At 46.8% G+C, this 26,669-nt stretch overlaps 1 long non-coding RNA gene across 1 annotated transcript; it reads left to right on the forward strand.

Moving 5' to 3' along the window:
* Positions 1-14,711: 14,711 nt before the first annotated feature.
* Positions 14,712-19,714, forward strand: LOC120666214. The gene is made up of 4 exons (XR_005671630.1): positions 14,712-17,680; positions 18,195-18,286; positions 19,388-19,462; positions 19,550-19,714. It is a non-coding gene; the product is annotated as an uncharacterized LOC120666214 (long non-coding RNA).
* The last annotated feature ends 6,955 nt before the right edge of the window (positions 19,715-26,669 follow it).

Raw genomic sequence — 26,669 nt, forward strand, 5'->3', positions numbered from 1 at the left:
GACGGCCTTGGCGTTAGCCTCGTGCTGGGTCACCTGAAGAGGCGTGGCCCGAACAGCAAGCACCTCGTAAAGCTGGTTCGTGGTAATCTCCCAGACATCGGCTCCCATGCTCTGCAGAAAGGCTCTCATGCGAACCTTTCAGTAGGCATAGTCCTCGCCGAAAAACACCGGGATCTTACCAAGACTCGCCATGGTCGCCGAGTGGTTTTCGAACTGTAAAGGTACTAAAAACCTCAACCAAGCTCTGATACCAATTGAAGGACCAGATAGGCGACCAGAGGGGGGTGAATGAGAGCCTCAAATTCGATTTGAAAAACCGAAGAGAAAAGTCCCGATTACACCCAACATACCTTGGACGAAAAGTATCAGTACAGCATAGCTCAGAACGACTATCAGCACTAGGAATACTCTTGACTCACAATCGGAAGCTCAACCAAGAAAAGTCCGAACAAAATCTCACAAGTTCAACCACGCAAACAAAAATCAGAGCAAAGCGTTTGGAAAGCCAAAATATCTCAGAAACTCGAACAAAGGGGTTAGTACATAGATAAAACAAAAATTAGAAACACTGGAATAAAATCTAGCTAACACAAGAACAACTAAACTAATTTTTGTTTTGCTTTTTCCAGGTTTTAATTAAGCAGAAAATTAATTAAACCTTGAGCAGGAAAATAAATCTAGAGAAGGAGCTAAGCGACTAAAACTAGAAGGCAGCCCTAAAACATGATTTGCTACTCAAAACAGACCTAAGAAAAAATCTAGCAAAATCAACAGAAAAAGAAAAGACTGGTGAAGCAATTCATCGAACACCTTACGGGCAGAGTTGTGCTGATGAAGAACGAACACGATCAGAGTCGGGATTTCCGACACACGCACTCGAATCGTTTCCCTGCACAAGAATCACACAACCATCCAGCGCACATAGCAAAGAACAAAGAAGAACTTTATGCTGAATTTCTCACTCTCCTAGCTGGCCGGCGTCTCTTGTTGCTGCTGTGCCTCCATGCACTGTCCTCTGCTGCCCTCTAGCTGGCCGGCGTCTCTTGTTGCTGCTGCACGCCTGGGCTTGCGCGCTCTGCTCCCCACCAAAGCCTCCGCCTGCTGCTGGGATTCCGCGCGCACAGGCACCAAGAGCCTGGCGCTGCCTGCCCAGCGCTCCCTGACCTGGACACGCAATAACAGAACCGAGAAGGGACCAACCAAATCCAACACAAGCCAGCGAATTGAATTAAAAACGACCGCTCCGAGGTCAAAAGGAGGGAAGGGCCTCCTTTCCCATGGATCCAAAGTTCAATTCTACATCCAGAAATTCTAACCCTAGGAGAGGAAGAAAGTGGAACCAGAAGAACCAAAACTAAACAGAAGGGGGGCGACGGGGACTTGTGAGCCGCAGGAAAAAGAGAGAGAGTGGGAATGGAGAGAGATATTTACCCCCCACTAACTCTAGAATAAAAGACTAAACTACCCCTATACTCTATTAGACACTAGAAAGCCCGTAGGGGCAAAACCGGAAAAAGATACAAGGACTCATCCGACGGTCGAGGTTCTTTCTTCGAGTCGAAGTCTTCTCCGCGATGCCGCCGTGTGGATGAAGATCCGGTTCGCGGTTTTTGGGGGTCCGCGAAACCCGGGTAGGTGGCCGGTTTTGAGAAAACCGCCAAAACTCCACGCGCGGGAAGATTCCCGCCTCCACACCGTGGCCCTAGATGCCGTTCCCGCCTCGGCCTTCTGACGGCCCTAGACGCCGCCCGACGCCCGTCACCTCCTCGCCCGGAGCGAGGCCCTAGATGCCGTCGACGCCCGTCGCCTCCGTCAGTCCCGAGACCGACGCCCGTGCCTCCACAACTTGGCGTCTTCAACCGTCGTCCGCCTCCTTGATTTTGTGGAGCAAACCAAGAAACCCGCCTTCCGTCGCCGCTTGCGCCCTCGATCCAGGAGTGGACGCCACAGCTGCCGCCCAGTCCGAGCTCCGGTCCCAGCTGCCCTTCACCGCCGTCCACCGCACGGTCCATCGGCCACAGCACCTCCACGGCAGCTCCCCGTCGACACTCGACGCCCGTGTACCTGCAATCCAAAGACCAAGTGCACGATCACACCGCACGGTTGACAATTCACTCATCACAAGCAGGATAGAGTACTCAACATTCCTCAATAAGGTACCCATTCCCGGTCAAATAACAAGACACACACATCCTGTCTGCACCTTTCTTCTGATCAAACGTGCAACATGCTACTAAGGTAGCCTATGTATGAAATTTCTCACTACTGTTTGCATTTTGGACTTGATGATTTGAGAATCTCTCAAACTGTTCTATGTCCTATCGTGAAATGGATTGGGTGGAATCGGGAACATGTGTTCAAGGAACGAGATGACGTAATGCTCCCTATTGGATATGGACGGTCTCAGAGACATCCTTGGATCATCAAGAACCATTTCCACAGCCTCCACTCATCAAAGCGCCCTGCCCTAGAACTGGGAATCGAGTAGTCCTGATCAACGCACAGTTAGAGAATTGACCTTTAGTACCAGTCAGCAACCCCCTATAGTACCAGATGGCTAATCGGTACTGATTTATCAATACTAAATGCCACACCTTTTATTAGATCCGGCAAAAACGCCCGGTACCACTAGTATAGAATCGCACAATGGTCCCAGTCTCCAACCGGCTTTAGTCCCGATTTTCCAACCAGGACTGTCTGGGCGGGACTAATGTGCCTAACCCTTTTATCCCGGCGGCTATTCAACTAGGATCAATGTGATTTTTCAGAATAAAAAGAATCTCGGCCTCCGCGCCACCCCTGCCCCTGCCGGGGTCTGCAACTTCGTCTTGAGCACCACGTTCTTGAGCTTAACTCCACCTCGACCGCCATAGAGATGCAATCAAATCGAGAGCAAGATACAACCGAAGGATTCACATCATGTGAGTTCATATGATTCATTGGACAACAATTGATTCACAACATATGAGTTCGATTTGATTCACAGTACAACATCTAATTCAAAGCACACTCAAACGATCATTCACAAACACGAACTCATCTGTAACTTCTCACCGGCTGGATCCGCTGCCGTCGGGCCTGTCATCGCGCCAGTGGCAACACGCGGCCCTCGCGCTCGCGCTGCCGGGCCTGCCCTCGCGCCGGCAAGGCCAGGTGCGCACGCGGCTGTTCACCGTTGACTGCGGGTGCCGCTCGCCGCGCGCCAGAGGTGCCAACACGCTACTCATGTTGCTTGCCGTGGGCCCGCCCCGCCGCCACTGTCGGCGCTCCTCGCCGAGCCCGAGCCACTGCTGCTTGCAGCAAGCCCACGTCACCGCCGCATGCTGCAGGCGCTGCTCGCTGGGCACGAACACCCAAGAGCCGCCGAACGCTGCGCAACAGACCCACGCCGCCGCACGTGCTGCAGGTGCTGCTTGCCAAGCCCAACGCCCATGCGCTCGGCATGCCCACAGCTCCGGCTGGCCGCACCACCCCTGGTTGGGCCCTGGAGGAAGAGAAGAGAGGAAGATGAAGAGGAGAGGGAAGAGGATAAGTCTCAAGCCCGCTTGAGGAAGAAGAGTGGAGAGGGAAGAGGATAAGAGAGGAGTTTGGAGGGGATGGGATATATATGGGAGGCATGCCAGGAAAAAAAATAAAGGACATCGTTGTTGGGTATCAGTGATGGGCACAAACCGGAACTAATATTCTTGTTTTAATCCAGGTTGGACACTTCAATCAGGACCAATTGATCCACGAATCTATTTGTCATGGTTGGAGCCACCAACCAGGACAAATGCTTTGCTGGTCGTCGGCGCTCGGCCTAGCACGGTACCTGCCGAGCACCATGGAGACCACCTGGGAAATGGCTTCGCCCATCACTACCGAGAGCACAGCTCCTAGCATGTCGTGTTGACTTAACCGCCTGTTTTCTTATCGGTTACGGTCGTTCTTGCGCTGTTGTTCTTGTTTTGCCATGCTCGTCATCGCCACGAACCTCAGCAGCATCGTATAAGCCTTGCATCTTGTTCGCAACAATACTAAAATCAACAAGCGTCTTCTTCGATTAAATAATGCTATGATTTCCAGCTATGGTCTTTGGGAAAGGCACCGGCCGGTTCTGAATTATTCTGATTGAATTTGCTTCATCCTCCTCGAACGTGTCCGTGCAATTTCGCGCATCATGCCAACCCCTTGATGATGGTGCGGTGGAATAATCAAGGTGCCAAGTTCAACCCTTACCGGATCGACCGGCTGCCTCTAGAATTTTCGGACATTTCCAAGCACTGAAGTCTTTAATTACTTGTGACTTGTGATCAAATAACTCACTCACTCATCATGCAGCCACTGTGCTCATCTCAATCTCATCGATGATGCCGTCGTCGTCGTCGTCACCGTGCAGGAAGCGGCATGGGAAGAGACGGTCGTGTCCGCCGCCACGGGCAGCATAGCCGACAGCGCCGTGGCAACCGTAGTGAGCAGCTACGGCGAGCTGAACTGCGTGGGCGAGCAGCTGGAGCACCTCGACTGGCCGGTGGTGGAGGTCAACTGCGTGGTCTCGGAGGCGGAACGCGTCCCGGCTGCCCGGATGACCTGGCAGCTGCGGTGGTGGCTGCGGAACCTCCGGGAGGCCGCGCGGGAGGGCGGGGAGGTGGCGCGCTCGTTCCGCCTGCGGAGGAGCCGGCAACGCGCTGTGGCTGTGGCTCGGCGTCCGGGCCGCGAGGATGGCGCTGCTCGGAGACGACGACATGGGCAGGCTGGGCCGCGCGCTGCGGAAGCTGGAGAGGGCCTCCGCCGGCACGGACCGGTTCCTCCTACTCCTCCGCCGCCGCTGCAACGACAACTCCGTTGTGGATGGCGGCGCCGTCGTCGTCCCGCCGCGGACTGGAATGGTTGATCTTGTGACGCTCTACGTACCCAGTTTGCTGCGGTTGTTGTGCGCCAGGGTTGCTTGCGAGGTGAGCGAAATGATCCTGCGGGTTAAGCGAACAGGAGCGCTCGCAGGTTAAATGAATGGAGTGTGTGTCAGCACTCAGCAGTGTGATAAACTCAACTAATCGATCTTGTGCGGGTTAAATGTGTGTCAGCACCCTAGCTAGATATGAAATTCCTCACAACTGCGCTTGTATTTTGGACTCGAACGGTTAGAGAATCTCAAACTGTCCTGTGTTCAGTGACATGGGATTGGGCGGAATCGGGAATATGTGTAGGGACGAGACGATGTGATGCTCCCAACTGGACATTGACAGTCTCATAGACATCCTTGGATGGTCAACAATCATTTCCACAGCCTCCACTAATCGGAGCGCCCTGCCCCACAAGGAGGAATGGCGTAGTCCTAAAGATCAACGTCGCCCGGCGCATAGAGTTGGCCATTCCGGGACGGCGGCGGCAGCTCCCGCCTACCAAAGGAGGAGAGTGGAGAAACAACAACCAAGGCCAATGAGAGTGGACAAAAAAAAAGATTAGTACTCCCTCTATTCACTTTTGATAGCTATATTTCACTTTGACACAATGACCAAGAAAAATAACCTTACTTATCATATAATAAATGCAACACGGACTTTTTTGTTGGTCCTCCAATGCTTTAACTGGAAACTCCTCGTTATTAGTACTATTTATTGCCACATCCCATGCCAATAGCAAATATAGCTATCATTTATGAACATTTGAGTTTTTGAAATATATCTATCAAAAGTGAATGGAGGGAGTAACAGATTAGTGTTGGGCATGCCGAGGAGTGAAGAAGAGCATGCCCAGCCCATGATCACCCCTTTTGTTGGAATTGATCTTGGCTTAATCAATCCATAAGAATTGGGTCACATTGGATCAAGCCCAGCCCATGATCAGTGGGCCCATCCAACAGCTAAGTGGGCTAGGTCCCAGACCACCACGGGCTATAAGTAGGGAAGCCACCCTTTACTGGGTGATTAGGAGAGAAAATCCCTACCCTAACCTCCCTGATCACCTCCCTGATCAGAGGAGCTCGCGAGTGGCTTGAAGGCCTGCGCCGCCCCTTCGTCACGCCTGAATGGAGTAGGCACGGGTTGTCAGCGCCCCTTTTGGGGATCTACTGTTCTTGATGTAAGTAATTAAGTTCTAATTGTTACAGTTTATAGGTGTTCATGTAATTAGACTAACTAATCCTGAGATTAAGTAATGTTGTAAATCCAACATTTGGCATCAAGAGCCAGGTTAGTCTAATCATGAACCCTAAAATCAATTAAGTTTTTCTTATCCATCAGTGTGCATTAGATCTGCGCAATTAAGTTCGATTCCTTCATGTTTAAGTATAGATCGATCAGCTTTCCATTTGATATCTCGCATGAAAGAATTAGAGCCGTGCATAAGAGTGAAATAAAAAATGAGAACGAAAACCATTAGATACGGTTTAGTTCTTGCTCACGCTTTTCGTCTCGGATCTAACAATTTCAAGGAGGAACAAGTATAAAGCATTAGCTGAGAATACCCACCCAAAAGACACAAAGAAAACTCCCTTTAGACCAAAACGCCATGAGTCCCGGCATAAGAAACATCAAAAAAATAGGAAGGCTAAAGAAAGAAGGGGAGCTCGCTGGCGCAGAGCCTACCCGCCATGAGGAGCCCATGGCTCGGCGGGAGATAGCGTCGGGGGCGCCGGTGCCCATCAGCTGCGCGGCGACCAGAGACCCCCACAGCAGCGCATAAGAAATGTTGCGGCGCCGGCAAACCGCGGAGGCGACCCGCCTCCATGGCCACCGTTGAAGGCGCCGGAAACGGGGCGCCGCCGCAGTTTCCCAACAGCCGCGCATGGTGCGCATCAAGGCCCACGGATGAGCTTCAGATCGTCCGTTCCAGGCCGCGCGGTGGCTCTGAGGCCCCACGGCGGCGCATACAGAGACAACCTTGAGGTGGCCCTCTTGCACGGCGATGCCAACGGCCGGCGCGCCACACCCGAGCCATGCCATGGCCGCGCACTAGTTCCTAGCGCCGCGCGGTCTGCCGGAGCTGGCGGCACCGCCATGGCCGGCAAGGGCGCCGCAAAAAGAGGCGAGGTGGCGCCGTTAGTGGTGGCCGGCGGCCACACAGTGGAGGAGAAGAGGGAAAATGGCTGTAGGGTTAGGGTTCCCAGGGGCCGGCCGATTTTTATACCCGTGAAATATAAGGAGAGCCGTCCGATTAAGGTTTTACGGATCCAACGGTTCTCATCAGCTGGGAATGGGGGAGCCAAGCTGGGCCGGATCGGCAGCCCAGTCATTGGCTGCTGGGCCCCGAGGGCCGTTTTGGCAGCCCGCGCATTGGCTGTCGGGCCAGCAGCCCAGGCGGAATAAAGGGTGGGGCGGGTGGCGTCGGGCCAGTTGGCCGACCTGCCTGTTGGTTGCTGGGCAAGAGCCCAATAAACTTTAGACCCGCACCAATTTTGTTTATTTAGTCTTTTCTGAGTTGATTTTCAGTGTTACTTTCACATGAGCATTAAGTGAATTTTTTGTTTAAACTGGAAAATCATGAGAAATTATGAGTTAATATTCTGAGTAAATGAAACCAACGTGAATTTTATTCAAAATTATTTTAGTTTATTTTGAGCATTTAATTAATGTCTGACCAACGTTGTTATTAATTATTTGCCATGAGATGATTGGTAAGTTATTTTGCTTCTGCCCAACGGTGATGCAAAATTTATTGATGAGATACTTAGTTTACATTTGAGTTATTTTGCTTCTGCCCCACGATGATGCAAAATTAAGTTTTCCGCTGCGTAAATTATGCTAAGTTATTTTGCTTCTGCCCAACGCTGATGCAAAATTTATTCATGAGATAAACACTTAAGTGTTTTAATTTTGATCCTGCCCAACAGTGGTGCAAAATCCTTTTGACATTAAGATGGCTCTTCTTTAATATAAGTTAAAGTTAAGAAAGAGTCTACATTAAGTGAATCCTTTTAATCTTATGTATTATTAGGAACTGAGTATTCTAATTTTATGCTTCCGCTTAAGACTCTGTTATGATTAAGTCAGTTCTAACCAAAATGGGACCAATAAGAAATTTGGTTATAGAAATCTTGGTTAGAAACATAATTATGTCATTCTTGGGATTTCTCAGTGGCACCTTTATAAGCAATACTAAGGTGTGTTTTAGTTTATCTAATTGGAATGGAACCAACGAGAAGTTCTAATTAGAGATCTAATGTTATTCCCAAGAATTAATGATGGCTCATAGTTACATAGTAAGCAGAGTTATTTGTAATTATTTGTCAACTTTGAGTCAGACCTTATTTATTTATTTCCTCCTCGTTTTCTCCCCAACGGTGATGCGAAGTGGAAATTATTAAGTTTTAATGTCAACATGATGAAATTTAAGTGACGAGCATTTCCATCCTGATATATTGTTGTTCATTTATTGTGAATAACAATATTTTTATTTATATCCCTATTTAGCTATAAGTTGTCATCTATTTTAAATACCCTATAAGCAATATGAATAAGATTATGATTCATGCACACAAATTTGACTCTCGTTAGAAAAGTCAATTCATAATGATGAATAATGATGAAGAGAATCCAACAATTTTCTCGTGGGTTGACTTGTGAGATCAATCTAATTAAGGAACTTTACCTTCTATGGTCATGCTAGTAAGGATGTGGGGAGCAATCCCTTGGACATATTGTTCAAACACATTTAGCATTAATTAGGACTTTTGAGTTCACTCCCTAAGTCGTTACTCCTAGAATAAAAGTGGACAATGATCTAGTCCATAAAAAAGAAATGTGTGTTCAAATAAATGAGTTGGCTAAGTATAAAATGAGTTATCATTGCCAACATAATTGTAAGATAAAGTGGAATATAAGCATCATATGTGACCATCGAATTGTGTCATACCACATTTCGAGAAGGGATAGTGGAACTTTTTCTCTCCACTATTCATAAGTTTTTTCACTTGTTGCTAAAGGGTATTGCATAAGGAGTATACACTAACGAAAGTGGAAACTTCAGAAGTAATATTTATCCCGCATAATACCTTAAGATTAAGATTATTTGTTGTTGCCTCCTCACCCATTAGCCATTTCTGATAGAGTCAATACAGTGAACTATCATGGGTTCATATGCAGAACGTGACTCTGAAAGAAAATTATCAAAAGGGGTCTGAGTCTATACTCATGAGGCAACAATATCAATTAGATTAAGGGATTAAATAAGAAAAGGTTGATGACACTAAGGTAGTGGTATATAAGCATTATGAGAAAGTATTGAATAATAGTACCTAATTTTTTAGTTCATTATTTCTTAAGGACATAATTAATTATGCACATGAGTATGAGTTCTTATTAGAAAAACTTTGGCGGTTCGTACATTGATAAGAATTCAATGAATCATTTGCCATATGCTTAGCAGGAGCTACTTAAAAGCATGTCCCTCAAGAATATGTCAGGATCCAGGGGAGCCATTCCCATGTTGGATAAAGTTCTCTAACAATAATTAGTTGGGACACAGAAGATCTATAAGGGCTCTTGAGTTTGTTTCAATCATTAAGCTCAGATTGAGAAAGTGAACCTTAGCCAATTATATTGAATGTGCATTCTAAGTGAAATTGGCAACCTTATGAATACGTTGTCAATATTTCCTTAGGAATAATGAAAACAGTCTAAGATAAGTTATGGAGTTACATGTGAACAAGAGGGTGAAATAGAAACTGTTATAAGAGTTCCAACAGCATTGAGTTACACTCTCAATTCCGTTAATAAAAGATGGTCCTGTTATGTGGAGAAACATCATTAATGTCTCTCCATATTATTAGGAGCAGTAAGCATGTTAACTCTTCATACTTCCTTTAGAAGTGGATCAATGAGAGTTCATCAAAATGTGAATTACCTTAATGGAAAATTCACAATTTGAGGGGAGATTAGAATGTCTCATTAAAATTGAGATGTCTGCCCTCTTAAGCGACAGTGATCACTTCTAAAGATAAGAATTATGGCTGGAAATTTAGAGAATAAGCACACGTGCTTTACTTGGTACCATAGAAAAAAAAGGTATATTCTGTTAAGTTGCCAAATTGTGAATAACTGCATGTATTTTGTTAAACTTTATTAGATTCCAACTTGAGATGGTATTGTTACATACATACTAAATAAACATTACTTTGTTAAGCAATAAGGTCTAAGGAGATTGGTGGGATTATAAGGCAAATAATTTATCCCACTTGAGACAATCACCCAAATAAGAGAGAGATCATTTTCAATTTCTCATTACCTGTGATAGTCATCATGATGCTTTTAAGAAGGATTTCCTTAAGTAGTCAAAACAGTGGGTTACAAAGATTCACATAAGCGATAGTTACTGCAATAAGGAAATTGATAGTATCGACCAAAGTAAAGTAATAACCTTGACTTTTGCTTGACATATGTTGCTCCTTGTTTTCAAGACAAGAGCTATGAGTACTTATATTATGATAAGTAAATTTAAGAGGGAGATTGTATAAAACTTGAAGCTTATGCTCCTTCAAGTATTCAGATTATCTCGATAATATTCATTATGTTTTTGAATAATAAAATCCATTGAGATAGGTCCAAAGATTTACTAAGTCTGACTCAAAGAGGCTTAGAATGTCTTCAGTAAATAAGGTTACTCTGTCACGCTTATTTTGGGTCAAGGGCGATAAGTTCATCTAAGTTTGTTGAATGCCCTTAATGTTATAACCGGGATTTTGGCAGAAATCAATCTAGAATTAGACCCCTAGAATTTCCTAAGAAAAGCTTTGCATCATATGCATAGCACTAAGGGATTACTTGCTTACGAATTAAGAATTTGATAGCCATAAGGTTACTGGTTATTCAGTTGCTAATTTTGCAAAGAGTGTTTGTCGTGAGCTTTTGGGGGTACCCACAGCCGGGTGGCGGAACGCACCCGCCTATTCCCTCGAGGGGAAGTACTCGGGAAAGTGCAAAGCGATTAGGCCGATCTAGCTTAGGGACAAGAGCGCAAGAACACACGGATTTAGAGTGGTTCGGGCCGCCGGAGCGTAATACCCTACATCCACTGTGTGATGTGTTGCTCTTAGTATGAATGAGTCTATCCTCTGCCCAGCCGGGCTTCTTTTGGACTTGAGTCCTTCTCTAACGGGCGTCTCCCTTTTATAGAGCAAGGAGGACGTGTACACAGGCGTTGGACCCCGACAGGTGGGCCCAACAAGGATGTATACTATACTGAATAGACACTAATGGTGCTACAGTGGTGGAGAATCCCTTGCCGGATACGCTTCATCGTCCTGTAGACTCTCTGACCGAGGGGGGGTCTTCTCCTGTCCCATCGGCGAGGCACCTGTTGAGGTAGTGTAGGTTGCGGCGTAGACTGTTGGGTCTACCGCTTAGGCGTTATGATACTCCGTTGCCGAGTCGTCGTGTCTATTATCTGGCGTAGCAGACTGACGCGCGTGGTGTGAGTGGCGCCAGTGGCTGGACTGTGCACCTTGGTAACGCGCGACCAATAGTACAGCCTAGCAAAAGTCTCCTCGGGCTCTGTTGTGGTAGAGCGCACTTAACGTCTCCCGCATTGAATGCGGTAGGTGGGCAAGTCTTTCCGAGGAAGCTTGGCAGCCGCGCATGTACCTGCGCCTGCGGACATGTGGCGTTTCCGGACCCCCCCAGGCGGGGTGTCTGTTCCCTCTCCGTTGAGGGGTCCGGATAGTATTTGGGGGTCCGGGACTCCGCAGGAGGTCCGGGGCCTCCAGCTGTTTTGGCTTAGGGCTACCACCTCCGTGACACGTGGCGTCACCGGACCTTCCCCAAGCGGGGAGTGGGTCCGGGGCCGTTTCTCGGGAGAGTAGGGCTTCGGACCACAGGGGTCCGGCTGCTCGGCCGTCAGGGCATAGTTAAGGATAACTACGCGAGCCTCTTGCCTAGACAAAGCAAGAAGGGGTACCCCAGTCCTTGGGTACCGACAGTGGCCCCCGGGCCCATCTTGGAAGAGGTACGAACCCGCGGGTGGGGCCACCATTATGATGTGTTTCCACGGAACTTGGCTGTGTCGGTGTGCTCATGTCGAGAGCGGGTGATCCGGACCCCTTAGAGGCCAGAACAACTGTTGCCAGGTTCAGGTACTAGAGCGCTTTCCGTAGGGCGGCGAAGGTGTAGGCTTGGGGTATGGAACCAAGCCAAGCGGCTACACGGAACTCGGACCGCTCAGGGAGCCAGAATCACTTCCCCGGACCTGGCTCCTGGCGACCGTGGCGAGCGGTCTCCACCGGAGCGGGCCACCGGAGTGGACTTTGAGTGACCGTGGCGAGCGGACTCCGCCGGAGCGGGCCACCGGAGTGGACTTTGAGCGACCGTGGCGAGCGGTCTCTGCCGGAGTGGGCCACCGGAGTGGACTTTGAGCGACCGTGGCGAGCAGTCTCTGCCGGAGCGGGCCACCGGAGTGGACTTTGAGGGACCGTGGCGAGCGGTCTCCGCCGGAGCGGGCCACCGGAGTGGACTTTGAGCGACCGTGGCGAGCGGTCTCCGCCGGAGCGGGCCACCGGAGTGGACTTGAAGTCGTTGCTGATGATCCTGTGAATTATGCCACCGGTCCTTGCAGCAAGGTGTAGGAAACCAGGCCTTATACCAGAAAAGAGCCCGGGACCTCTAGGGACAGCAGTCTTGGATACTAGGGGACTCGTAACAGGGCAGTGAAGTACATAGTCTTAGGGTACATTACCAGCTAAGCTACGTGGAGCTTCTCTACCCCAGGATACGAGCACCACTTCTCCCGAGCAGGTCCCTAGGGGTCCGAATTGCCTTCCAGCTAGAAGGGGTGTCCCCACCTGACCACAAGCCAGCAACTCAACTTGGATCGTTAGTAACTAAAGAAAAAACTCCGTTTGGGAGAAAGACACAGTTAAACCCCAACGGATAAGTGTAACCAAGGTAAAGTTCAGATAGACTTGAGAAAGCAATTCTCCTTTATTGTGGTTATCGTGGTTTACATCATAGGTCGGGATTACGAGGCTGGACCTCTACCGCTCTGAACCACTTGCTGGTGCTGCCTGTTTGTGCGATGAAGCCAGAGATCGGGTTTACAAGGGCGGACCTTTTCCGTTCCAGACCACACATAGGCGCCATGTTATTACAAGGATGTACTCTCTTAGTCATATCTAGGGGTAACCTACGGCCGCCCTTTGTAAGGCATGCACATTCCCATCCAGAGTGGAATCGCCACCCTTAAGTTCTCCACAGTTGTCGGAGGCGAAGGCATCCTGGACGTGCCTGAACTGCATCATCCAGTATCACCTCGGGAGCTCGGGGGGCCCTTCCCTACCTAAGAATTGTCATATGCCTAGTTAGCATGGAGACAAATTCTTTGGCTTTGAATGGGAGTGGCCCAGCCGCCGCCGTCTACCACCGGAAGCCAGCCCGATGATTGCTCATCACGAGCTGTGTGCTCATTTGGATGAGCACGGAGCGTGGAGAAGGGCGGTCGTTCGCCGGCTCAACCTTGGTGCTGGCATTAGGCCCCCGCGCCTGGTGGCGGGATCCTGTCTGCAGCAGCACCGAGAGAGACTCGGTCGTGGCGAGGGAGGAGACGACGGTAGACTTCCCCCGGGCCACAGCAGTCGGCTCCAGGCTTCATATTGAGAGAGAGCCTTGAGCCGACGCCATGTCGCCGCAGGGGAGCCCTGGTGGTTTCTTGAGAGAAAACTTTGAGCCGACGCAGAGGTGTTGTAGGGTGACGTACAGCGGGTGTCTCCGCTGCGCGCCACCGCGTCGGCTCTGAGGTGTCGCAGTGGCGACGCACAGCAGGCGCCGCTGCCGTGCGCCGCCGCACCGAGGGCACCACCGCCTCGGTGATGTGGCATGTGGCGTAGGTGCCGCCATGCCTCTCTTCATCTTCTCGTCGCCGTTGCAGAGGATGAGCTCAGTCTCAGAAGCCTGGAGATCTAGCCAACGCTTGCACGATCCCCACGGACGGCGCCAAATGTCGTGGTGTGACAAACCACAGCCGGGTGGCGGAATGCACCCGCCTAAGCCCAGAGGGTGAGTACTCGGGGGTTAGCTAGTGGCTAGTTCGATCTTGCTCAAGAACACGATGGATTAGAGTGGTTTGGGCCGCCGGAGTGTAATACCCTACGTCCACTATGTGTTGTATTGCTCAAGACTGAAGAGTTGGAGCTGAGTCCAGCGTGTGACTAAGTGTAGTCTAGTGTGCCTGTTGTGCAAAGCGAGCGCCCACCTTTTATATCTCAAGGGAGGCGCATACATGGCCGTTGAGTCCCCGACAGATGGGCCCATCGATGTAGTACAAAATATCATATTGCTCATACATTATGTCATCGCAGGCGAAGGAGATCTCTCTCCTGGATTTCCTTGCCTGCTCCTAGAATCCCCAGTTCAGCGTGTCCAGGTGCTGTCTTGTCGGGACGGCGCCAGGCGTAGCAAGCGGCGTCGCCTGCCACATAGCTGAACGGCTGCGTAGCTTGCAGCGTAGGAGGCATGATGAAATAGAGCCGTGCCGTCGTATCCAATTAATGTGGCAGACGGCTCTGCGTGGGTGCGGCATAGGCGGCCTCACTGTGTACCTCGGTAAATCGCGGTCTACAGTGAGGTCTGACAAGGTCTGCACTGTGAGCCGCGGTGGCAGAGCACGCCTCAACCCCCCGCATTGAATGCGGTGGGTGGGCGAGTCTTCCAGCGGAAGACTCGCGCCTGTGCCCACGGAACACGTGGTGGCTCCGGACCCCCCCGGTAGTATGTTAAGTCTACGCGCGTGGGAGGTCCAGACGGGCGTGAGGAGGTTTCGGACCCCTATGAGAGGTCCAGGATCTCGGTGGCTGGCTCGGAGCTTCCCTTCCTCGGGGACACGTGGCGTCTCCGGACCCGTCCCAGAACAGGGAGCGGATCCGGGGCCGTTGGCTCGGTGAGGTAAGTGCCTGTCCTGTGGGCCCTGGTTGCTCCGCCCTTTACCGCGTAGTTACGGATGACTACGCGGGTCCTGCCTTGCTGCAGTAGAAGTGGGTATCCCTGCTACAGGGTACTGAAAGTGTTGATATTAGAATTCCACATGAGTCTTCACTCTTGCTCGAGTCTGGGGGAGCTATATTGTGGAAGGCTCCACCCAAACTCAGTTGAGTTTCTCAGTTGTGGCATGTTTTGATCCATATCAGAAATTAAGATTGAGAATTAAGTTTTCAGCATGAGATCAATTTGAGTTACTTTCTTAGAATTAAAAGAATTGATCCCGGAATCACCATAAGAAGTGCAGTTTAGTTTTGAGTAACATGTCTAGTGGTACTGCCAAACCCATGGTCTCAAATCTATCAACAAGCTCAATCATCACTGGATGAGATCTCATATACCCTAGGTCTATGGTTTGATGCTTAAAAATAGTTTTCTTAACCATATGACCAAAATAGGCGTCCTATTGTACCTGGGTATGGAAGAAGAGCACATTGGTATCCTTGTCTTCATAAAATTGATTGATTGATCCAGCATTAGAATAGGCCTCAGCCGTCTAGTCCCTTCCTAGGATGCTCAGAGCCTGAATGTCCAAGACATCATCCTCATCACTCTCAACTGCCTCATCTGAAGAATCCCCAACACCAGCCACTGAGGATGTTGCAGCCATATCCCTAGGATTAGGACTGTAGTCCTCATCATTTGAGTCATCACGATCCCTTTGTCTTTTTGATGCACTGGCCTTCTTAATCTTTGAAGTTGTGGCCTTGAGAATTTTCCTTGGTGGCCTGAGATCAAAAGTCATACATAAGAATCATTGCTCAATTATAAGTATCAAATAAACAATCTTTTGTCATGACAGTGCTGTTCTACAGAAACAGTGCAGCGGCGGACCGTCCGTAGTTCACATAAATGCACAGGCAGACCGTCTGTTTGGGTGTCATGGACTATCCGCGATTCGCTGCGCAGACACAGTAACAGAATTTGCCCCAAACTTAGATTCATCCAAAAATTGAGATTTAATCCAATGTGACCAACCAAAATTTTGCCATGACATCTCCTCAACACTAGCAACAAGATCTCCAAACTGATTTCATGAATCCAAGGTCCAATTTCATATTAGAGCCTCTAACACTAACCATATCCATTGAAGAAATCCAAGAACATGAGAGAGACAGAGAGTCCAATGAAATATCACGAGGACCTGATGGATTGTCGCAGAGAGTACGGGGATGAGCTCGGACCGTCCGAGAATCACGCCAAAAGTCCTCCCCCTTGAAGGTTCTTCCCACGTGCTTGAGAGGATGAAAAAGACCTTATGGAGAGAGTATCTGTCAGTTTGGTGGGGGAAGAGAGGGACTTGGGCATATAAGTCCACGGGCGGCTTGGCCCCACAACTTTCCGTAGGTGCGGATCGTCCGCGGTCCCATGGCGGACCATCCGCCCGTCAATTTTTTACTCAAACCTGAGCTGAAACTGCTTCTGTAAAAAATTTCCTCTATCAACTGCGGATCGTCCGCGGACAACTGGCGGACCGTCCGCGACTGTAAACTCCACCTCTTGCAGTTACTCCTGTGAGTGACTTGACAACCTTGTAGTGTCATTTCACATAGTGACTTAGCACTTTGAATGATGGATAAAACTAATTAATTTAATTTTCAGTAATTTTTTGAATCAAGTCAAATTTGAACCACTAGTCATTCAAATATATGAAAAAATGAGTACAAACTTGATATTCATGGTATTCAATCAACATTTAGGCCATAGCTATGAAACCAAAAGAAATTTTGAACATCTTGTTCAGGAAACACGACCTCCACCGTGTGCCTAAGCGGTTTTTAAATTCTATAAAAAGCAAAGAAAGTCCAAAAATTATGAAATTTGACAAGATGTCATGATATCGTATGTGGAGGTTGTGGTAAAAAATTGAGAAGGTTTCGCATAGGTTGTCACGTACGTTGCTCACAACCCGAACATCTCTAAAGAAGTTTCATGATTGTTGAGAATGATCCGGTATGATTTGGAGTGAAAGTGACAGTCGAGCTGTGGTTTGACTCCCAAAATTTTGTATAGCCAATAGACATCAAAGATCGTGTCATGTTAAATTTTGGTAATTTTTTGGAACCGTTGATAATTTTTATTTTTTAACTACATTTGTATAAATGAAATTTGAGCCAAAACTACGTGAAATAATGATCAATTTTTCGCTAAAGCATCAAATATGCATCGACGAATGAATGTGGTAAGGTATTTTCAAAGTTTGTTGGAACAAAGTTTGAAAATATGAGACCCAAAAAACTCCTCAAGAGGGTCTTTTTATTTTTTAGACTCCAACCTCTTTTTAGAGTCTTTTAGACTCTCGTGTTTGGGTTTTTAGACTCATAAGACCCAGAGACTTATGAAAAAGACCCATGAAATAAACGCCACCACCCCCGCAAGGCCGCAAATAATCGCCTCCTACCTCCCTCCCTCTGTCTGCATGCCTCCGCCGGTGCTACCTCCACCCCAACCTTCCCCAGATCTGCGCCGCCCCAGTTCCCCACCGCCCCTCCTCCTCGCCTCCTCGCGGCTACGACGGCGGCTGTGGGCTGCAGCAGGAGTACAACGGCGGCGGGAGGAGGGGCTCGCGGCGGTGGTCCAAGAAGTAGGCCACCGCGGTGAGGGGCTACGGCGGCTGTGGCGTCAAGCGGGCGGAGGCCTCCTGTAGATGTGCTGCTCCGTGATGCAGGAAGGGTATCTCATCGTCGGCGCTGCCGTACAAGAGGACTTCCCTGACCCGGCTCAAGATTGCTGCCTCCGATGTGAGTGGTTTCCCTTGCCCACCTACAGATGTGCTTGTTGAATCTGTAATTTTAATGTCTTAGTTGTGAGTATAAATGCCAATTGCTACTTTGATCATTGTATGTTTAATCCATGTAAGCTAGCTTGGCATGTTTAGTGTCCCTTCATCTTTCGTGGGGTGAAGATCTGGTCTACTGTTTGCTGGCTCAAAGGTTCTGGATCTGCAATCCCTTAGGCTTTGTATCAATTTTTCCCTCAAATCTTGATGAATCTGCATGTGTATGGTAGTCATTGTGAACACGATAGTTATTTAGATAAAGATAAATCTGGTTGCATGGTGAACTTGGCAGTCCTACTTAAACCATCCTTCTTTCTTGCATATTCATATAGGTACTACATCACCAATAGGATAGTTCTGAGCCTACCAAGGATGCTACTTGCAAATCACTTAATAATGTCATCTATAGTTATTTCTGGCTTGCTAGTCAGCCTAGAATTGAGTTTGCACTTATGTGATCTTGTTTTCTCCTTTAGGAAGAACTAAAGTTTCAGTTGTTTGGTGTTGCTAAGTGGAGCTTGGAGCTGTTGCTGATGTCTCTTGTGTGAATCTACAGCACATTGCAAGGGTCCGTTTACCTTCCCTACATTGCTTGGTCCAGCCTTTACTAATCTGGTGTTACTCTGTTAATCTGATCCAGCTTTTGGCTCACTAGCCAGCATAGAAATTAGTTTGCTATTTAGTTCAAGTACACGAGTTCTATTTTTTGATTGATTTTACTTCTCATAAACCTGTCACATTATGTTCAGTTAATGAATGAAAACAAGTTAATTCCAAAATGACTTCTTTGATATTGTGAAATATAGCTTAATAATTTGGCAATGCAATCCCATGTGTGACTGATACATACATAATGCTTGCTAATTGCAAGTGCATTTGGCATCTTCTGTTTGAGACTTTTAAAATGCTTACTGCATATACAGCTAAGTTGTATAGTCTCCTTAGGAGTAGTACGGGTGTAAGAAATGCTATCTGGAGGAAATAAGTACTAGCATCCTGCCAGTTACATATGGGTTAGAGCACCAAAATACAAGGAATTGCTTTGGACATCCTTTGTATTCACAGATCATGGGACTGAATCCTCCCTTTGGGTTTAAAGCCTCTCTTGCGAACCAGTTCATCAACAAAGCCCTCACTTTCAAGCCAAGGCCCTCACTTTTTTTTTAGTGTAAATGTTTTACTTTGCTCACATCTAGGGATGTAAATGGTACGGATATTTTCCGACTGTATTCGAATTCGATCCGGTTTGGAAGGGTTTTTATCTGTCCGTACCCGATTCCGAATATCCAATATCCGTAACCGATCCATATCCGAATGCTCAAAAGTTATATTTTTATGATGTCGATATCTATTACAATCTTATCCAGCAAAAACTAACACTATCCGTATCCGACTACGTATTCGAACACAAATATGAAAACAAATACGATATCAATAATATCCATCCGTATCCGATCCATTTACATCCCTACTCACATCTTTTCATACCTGAGTTCAGCCATGCAAGTAATATGTTTGGTTGCAGGTTGTACATGTATACAATATATTAATCAGCATTACACCTTTTTTATATGGATCCTATACTGAGATGGGTGTATGCTGAGTTGTAGGAATGCATAAACCATTTTTGCATGATGTGCTGATCTCTTATTTTCCTTTTTTTTTCTAGGTGAGGTATTTGTTCCAATAGCTAAGCTTCAGTGTCAGCTATTATCACTTCATAGTCAGAACAGCAATCATGAAGGTGTGTTTGTCACTGTACACAAATCATATGCTTATTTTACTCTCAATCAGCAAATGATTTACACAACTGAAATGCAATTCTATGCAGGTATATATGTGCTGTCTTTTGCTCTTAGGGTTGGCCATGTTAATATTGATTCCTGTAAAGAAAGTATCACAGTAGCATGATATTGATTCCTGTAAAGAAAGTATCACAGTAGCTATTTACGCTTGGCATCACTCATAAACTTTCAGCTCTGTTTTTTCAAAAAAACCAAATTTTGCAACTTTGCCGAGTGTCAAGGAAAAAACACTCAGCAAAGCCCCAGACTTTGCCGAGTGTTTTTCCATTTGGCACTCGGCAAACAGCCATATATGGCGCTTTCGCCGGTCACCTAACTTTATTTTGCCGAGTGTTTTTTTGCTCTCGGTAAACCCTTTGCCGAGTGCACGAAAAAAGACACTCAGCAAAGTCGTCTTCGCTGTCACTTTGTTCGCCGAGTGCTCTTTGCCGAGTGCGGCACTCGGCAAACCTTATGCCAAGTGGAAAAGGGCCTTTGCCGAGTGTTCCATCAACAGTTTGCGACGCCAATTCAAAGAGCATGGATTATTTGATGGGTGAGGGTTCAAGAAAATCAAACTACAGTCAAACAATAAACTAGCCATGAGAAATGATATTGTTGCCCATGGTTATTTCTAGTAGTTGTGATTAACATAGTAAGTTGTGATTAAAAGTCGCATGCATTTGAAACAGATGTTGTAAAACAACCGGACTCTAGGTACAGAAGGAAGCGAGGATAAGAAATCTTATTCCTACTCTGATTGTTTGCGGACTCTTACCAAAACTCTAGCTTAGTTCAGAGTATATATACGAGGAAAAATTTCATTGTAAATCATCAATATTCAGAGAATAAATAATAGTCCCTCGTACTTGTATCTTGTACTTTGTTCTTGTACTTGTCGTGAGAGCTGAGAAAAAGAGGATACAACCGCTAACCACGTGTTTCATAATACGAGAAACTAAAGTTATACAACTTGTGATTTGGGTTTCACGTGCAATTAAAGAAAGAAAGTAAATAGCATTCATGCGTGTTAGTAAATGTAGCTCATACGCTGGTAAAATGCAACATGACCCATAACATTAACACCATCTCAAACCATTGGCAGACGGATGACTCATTCCGCCATTAGAACGCTTTTTATTTTCTAATTGGTCAGGGCACGAAGCAGCATGAATGCCAGACAGATTCGTTGGTGCCAACCCATTCTGTTACAGCTATATATAAGGTACCCCTTCCTGATCCAATCACAAGATACACACACATATACTGCCTACACCTTCTTCTGATCAAATGCGCAACATGCTAATAAGGTAGACCCTAGATATGAAATTTCTCACAACTGCCGCTGGAAGCGACTTGGTGATTTGAAAAAACTGCTCTATGTTCAATAATCATGATATGGGATTGGGTGGACCCGGGAACATGTGTTCAAGACACAAAGGGAACTGATGCTCCGTCGTGCAGATTGGCAGTCTCAGAGACATCCTTGGATGGTCAGGAACCATTCCTCAGCATCGCCTCATGGGAGTGACCCGCCCAACAAGCTTTAGGGTTCTGGTAGTTCCTGATCATAGACTTGGCCATTGTGGGGCGGTGCAATTAGCGATTTGCCGAGTGCCACAGGCACTCGGCAAATACGCGGAATCCGGTACGTGGCCTCCTTGCCAGCCTGGTGCACAGCCTCTTTGCCGTGCTGGCCCTTGCTACATTATTGCTGTAATCTAGCTCTAGCACCTAAAGCTAAAAAAACTGTAGGTACACTTTCCCTGAAAATTTTGTTGGAGAAAGATTTCTAGGGGAGAATTTGATTGGGAAATGAATCTTGTCCTGCAGTTTCTGACAAAACTTATAAGGGAAGAAGCTTTCCCTAGAACTTGCGACCAGTAGGGAAACTTGCATTGCTCATCACAAGCTATATATGTTGTCCTACGTGGAAAGCTATTTTAATTTCCCACCATTAAAATTGTTAGGGAAAATAATATCTCAAATATTATTTGCATTTTGCTTATCTGCAGGTTTTTAAATTATATAACAGTATCATTTATTATATATCCATTGCGTGCATATTTCATGTTAAAAAAATATTTGTCGAGAACAAAATTTCCTTTCATTAGACAGAATTAGTACATCATATATACTTTTCATGTCTTTGTACACAGGTAGCTCAAGCATAAATCATATTACTTGGTTAACTTTATTACATTTACACTGCCCATCTAATTAGCAATCTTCAGTTGCCCTTCCAGAGTGCTCCACCACCGCCCAAACTTCGTCACAGCCAAACTGAATGAATGAGACCAAATGAATGAGGCCACATTATATTAGGTGCAAACTGAATGAGTACGTACGAGTAAATCGCTATGGTTCTATTTGGTTGCCTGGCTAAACCTCTAGCCAAACCAGTACTTATGCTTATCGTTGTTCTTATGCTTATCGTGAGAGCTGAGAGAGATGATCCAACTACTAACGTCGTGTTTCGCAACACGAGAAACTGAAAATACAACCTGTGATTTGGGTTTATTTCACATCTAAAGAAAGAAATTAAATAGCATTGATGCGTGTGTTAGTAAATGTAGCTCATATGCGTGTAAAAGGCAACGTGGGCACGTGGCCCGTAATAACATCAGCACTATGAAACCATCGGCACATGGATGACTGATCATTCTTCATTCACCTTTAGAGCGCATTTTATTTTCTGCTGGACCAGGGCACGAAGCATGAATGACAAACAATTTAATTGGTGCCAACCCATTCCGTCACAGCTATATATAATAAGGTACCCTTTCCCAATCAAATCACGATACACACACTAATAAACACACATACTGCCTGCACCTATCTTCTGATCAAACGCCCAACATGCTACATGGGATTGGGCGGAGTCGGGAACATGTGTTTTGGACTTGCATTTTGGACTTGAACGATTTGAGGATCTCAAACTGTCCTATGTTCAGTGACATGGGATTGGGCGGAGTCGGGAACATGTGTTCAAGGGACGAGACGATGTGTTGCTCCCAACTGGACATTGACAGTCTCATAGACATCCTTGGATGGTCAACAATCATTTCCACAGCCTCCACTGATCGGAGCACCCTGCCCTACAAACGGGAATCGCGTAGCCCTTGAGATCAACATCGCCCGGCGCATAGAGTTGGCAATTCCGGGGCGGCGGGGGCAGCTCCCGCCTACCAAAGGAGGAGAGTGGAGAAACAACAACCAAGGTCAATGAGAGTGGACAAAAAAAACAATATGCTCTTCTTCACTCATCGGCAGCTCACAATGATGATCCTCAAGCAGCTATTCATTTTCTCCAAAATTAGTATCCAATTCAATACTTAGTATCAACCTCAGTCGAACCCAACATGTTGTTGTCATTTCTGCTTGTGACGTCTCAAGCTGCACTCAAGCAAAAAAAAATAGATTAAATATTCTAGGAGAAGTGCATAAACATGGTTGCCAAATGAATCAACGACTGGTTTTTTCACGGATCGACAGGGGATGACAAACGACTGAATCAGCGTGTCAGAAGTCACAAGATGCGCAAAGACAGAATCAGGGTGGAACCTAGTTTTTGCTAGCATTTAAATTGAATTCATGAGAGATTTAAAAACGATTCTGTTCCACATATAACTCAGCCCAGCCTAGCTCCTTTTTGCCTTTTCCGTGGACCGCACCACCATATATTGCAGCTTATTCGGCCCGTCTCCGAACCCACCCTCCCTTGCCCATCATCGTAATTTCCGGCCCAGCCCACTCGCGCCACGATGCGCGCCCTCACGCTGTCACGCACCGTCCTCCAGCAGAGCAGATTGCGCTCTGAATCATTTGAATAGCACAACCAAACAGCACCTTAGTGGGACATGGAGGCCTCTTATGTGGAATTCTACGGATCCCTTCTTATGTGACTTGATTGAAGACTTCGCTTGGTGAATCACAAAAAGTGATCTTTGTATCGCTTTTCTAATAGCTTATTTATGCTTACTTGCAGAATATTCCAACTATATAATGTAAGAACCGCCCAATTTGCACTCGGCTTGGTGAAATTATTGGTCAATCCATTAAGATGAGAGTTAGCATGTGTCCGTCTCTTGACACGCCACGTGCTAATCCACATCTAGAGACACTTGACCAATACAAATCACCTAAACCGAAAGCAAATCCGGTAGTCCCGGTACGTGTTTGCCACATGCCCAGAATTGAACATACGTACCGTTTACAATAGATACATCACCAATGAACCATAAAGAGCAATTTTAGTCGTTACAAGAATTCAACATTAGGGATTACAAGTTCATGACAAGGATAGTATAAATCTAAAATTAAAGGTTCCAATTACAAGCCTTGGGCTCACAATTGACATAAAAAGAGATAGGAAACTAAAGTTTAGTGTTTCAACATGCTCTCACCTACGCAACGGATAAATCAATAAAAGCGTAACAAAGTAATGGCGTCTTGCTCAAGAGCACCAATGCAGCCACATCGACCGAACAACAACTTCCGGCTCACATGCAACTTAGTTTAAATAGCAAAGCAAGATGAGTACAAAAGGTACTCGCAAGACTTACGCAATTATATAAACAAGGATTATGTAAAGGCTCAAGATAAGGCTTTAAAGTTAAGTTATTATTGCACAAGCATGAGCTCTCTAACCATCATCTAGCTCTCTAGCAAAGTTAATTAATTTTGCCCAAACCACCATAAGTTTTAGTTGATTATGAAACGAATAAAATAATTCAACATGAAGGTGCCATTAACCATTCCCAACATAAATGGAACTTTCTACGAAGAATTTGGCGAACAAAGAGAGGGCTCATATCCGAGAGCGCGGCAATTCGAATTGATTTAAATCTTGTAAGGGTGTACTACTTTATCCACACGATGCAAGGACCATACGACTCACCCAACCAGTCAAAGTTGGATAAGGGGGTACTCACCCAACAAGACTCGATCATTGAACTTCACACGTAGCTTACGCGTAGAGAACTTAGGTCCACCGGGGACACCTCCAAACCTCAACATATAGATCCATCGGGGACACCCGTAAGCCTCTCTGCATAGCCTCTTGGCCACGTATCTAGGACTGCACATCAATGATTAAGTCAAAGAAGGTAATTGGCTTATCCGTACCATTATTTAGGATATGTGGTAGCACGATAAAAATGCTCAAAGCCGCGGTGATCCACGGACGGTCCTTAAACGATTCAAGCGGGCTATGCCTCCGAGACTCCTTTCTCTAGGCCCTTACATTCCGCCCAAATCACGAAACCAACTTTCCATCAAAGATACTAGACATAAATACAAAGCTAACAGAACTGGTTTCACCATTTTATCACGTTTCAACGAATAGATATGAAATAAACAAACTTTCAGACAGAGAACAATAAAGCACATTAAAACTCTACTAAATATTTAAGGTGCATGGAAACAAGTGGCACTAATGGAACGAGAATTTTACATTCAGTCTAACAAAATTTAGTTTGACATTTTTAGATCAATGAATAATTAACAAGGCATTTTATTCACTTTTACAACATTAAATCATAAATAAATCTATAACTTAGTAACATGTAAAACAATATTTTTCCATGGTAGATCTGAGGCACAAGAACCAAGCAAAACAATTTTCAAAATTTTTGGAGACATATACGAATTTACATGCATTTTACAAAATTGCTGCACAATCAAAAGCTATGCACAACACATTAAAATAGCTAGATGCACCCAGATCCACCACTCCAAGGAGCTGACAAGTGGGCCCCGGGAGCCAGGCGGACCAGGCCAGAGTCAAGGCGAGCCAGGGTGCTTGACCATGGCAAGGGCGCGCCCATGGCGCACGCATGGCGCGACGGCGACGACGGCGGGCGAGGGAACGGGCGAAGCAAGGCCGGCGGGGCTGGGCCAACTCGCGCACGGCGTGTTCCACGGCGAGGAGAAGCACACCCCAGCGGTAGACAGCGAGGAAAGGCGGCGAACGGGCGGCGCCGGCGAAAGAGGCCCGCCGAAGGAGGTCCTGCGGAGGGGAATCGGCCGGGTGAGGGACGGAATCGAAGGAGGAGGGTGAGGGGAAGGTCTTGGCGCGATGAATCGAGAAACGGCTCACCGGAGGAGGCAGATTGCGGCGGCCGGCGGCGAGCAAGCTTGGGGGTGGCGGCGGTAATGGAGGAAAGGGGCTAGGGTTTGGGGAACAAGGGGCTCCGTCTTATAAAGGCGAGGAGGGAAGGGAGGGACTCGGCGGCCGAGCTGGGGCGCGGCCACGCTGGCCGAGCCAGCGGGCGCCGGTGTGGCGCCGCCGCCCCTGCTGCCCAACCCGGGGCGAGCAGGCACAGGGGAGGAGAAGATGGGGGCTGACAGGTGGGCCCGCGGAAAAAAAAACAATGGTGGAAGTTCAAAATTAAAAAATAGGTTGTTCCCGAGCTCAAAAATTCACCAAATTTTTACTTGAGCTAGATAAAATCACCAAAAACATATTGCAATAAGAGTCACCCAAAAAGATTTTGTAGGTTGGTCGCAATAAAATAAACAAAATAGCTGTTTTTAATTCTTCCAAGAATTTTATGGCTCGGGTAAAACTTTAGAAAATCCCAAAAAAAATATTTTAAATTTAACATTTGAAATCTAGTATTTGAATAAAAATTTGGGGCATAGTTGTATAGAAAAAATTAAACTTCCTTCACAAGCATTCATATTAAGCAAGCACAAACATTAAATGAATGCATGCAAACACATGCAAATGATGCTCCATTATGCTTTGATGATGCTTATGATGACTTTGTTTATATGTTAATCATGTTTTAATTTTTCGGGGCGTGACATATATGTCCTCATTGGTCGTCATATGTTCTTATCGTCAAGTATCCGGTCCACCATGCATTTACATATTTCTAGTTTCTCCATAGTAGAAATTTTAAGGTAGACATCTAAATTCATTGAGCCCAAATTTGCCCTCACAAAGCAGAACACAAAAGACATTTTAAACACATGCTTTTAACCGAGCCAGCCAGCAAAAAAGAAAACCATCCCCGGCTAAAAACAGCAGCCACCAACCGTCCCAAAACGCACTCCTCCCGCGGGCCACCAGATTTCTATACCTCCCCCCACCCCGCCCGCACGTGCGCGCCTCCTCCCGGCGCCGCTGATGCGCGCGTGCCGTCGTCCCCCGCAACCGCC

The sequence above is a fragment of the Panicum virgatum genome, chromosome 3N, assembly GCF_016808335.1.
Source record: "Panicum virgatum strain AP13 chromosome 3N, P.virgatum_v5, whole genome shotgun sequence".
Taxonomy (NCBI): domain Eukaryota; kingdom Viridiplantae; phylum Streptophyta; class Magnoliopsida; order Poales; family Poaceae; genus Panicum; species Panicum virgatum.